Here is a 457-nt window from a genome sequence, read left to right on the forward strand (position 1 = left end):
ACGTAGTTCATCAAATTGGCCTTTGGTGGTATCCACTTTGCTATCTATGCTGCATCTCCTCGGGTACAATTTTGTCACACAATAGTACAAGCAAGTGTGTACATGCATGTGAGCACATGTGGCGCCAGAGGTTAACATCAGGTGTCTTCCTATTTTTTTTTTTTTTTAAACAGAATCTGACAGAACCTGAAGCTCAACTGACTGGCACTTAATCAACTATCTTTGATAAAGTCAGAGCGAGGAAAAGACTGTAGCTGATAGCATTAATATTATTTATCTTGTGTGCACACACAGATGTGGAGGTCTGAGGGCAGCTTGTGAGAGTTGCTTATCCATCCACCATGTGAGTTCTGGGAATCAAGTCAGGTCATTAGACCTGGTGGCCAGCACCTTTACTAGCCGAGTCGTCTCAGTGGCCCACATCTAAAGACTTTTTCCCACCTCTGCAGAACTAGGG

This window comes from Microtus ochrogaster, chromosome 10 (genome assembly GCF_000317375.1).
Source record: "Microtus ochrogaster isolate Prairie Vole_2 chromosome 10, MicOch1.0, whole genome shotgun sequence".
Lineage (NCBI taxonomy): Eukaryota > Metazoa > Chordata > Mammalia > Rodentia > Cricetidae > Microtus > Microtus ochrogaster.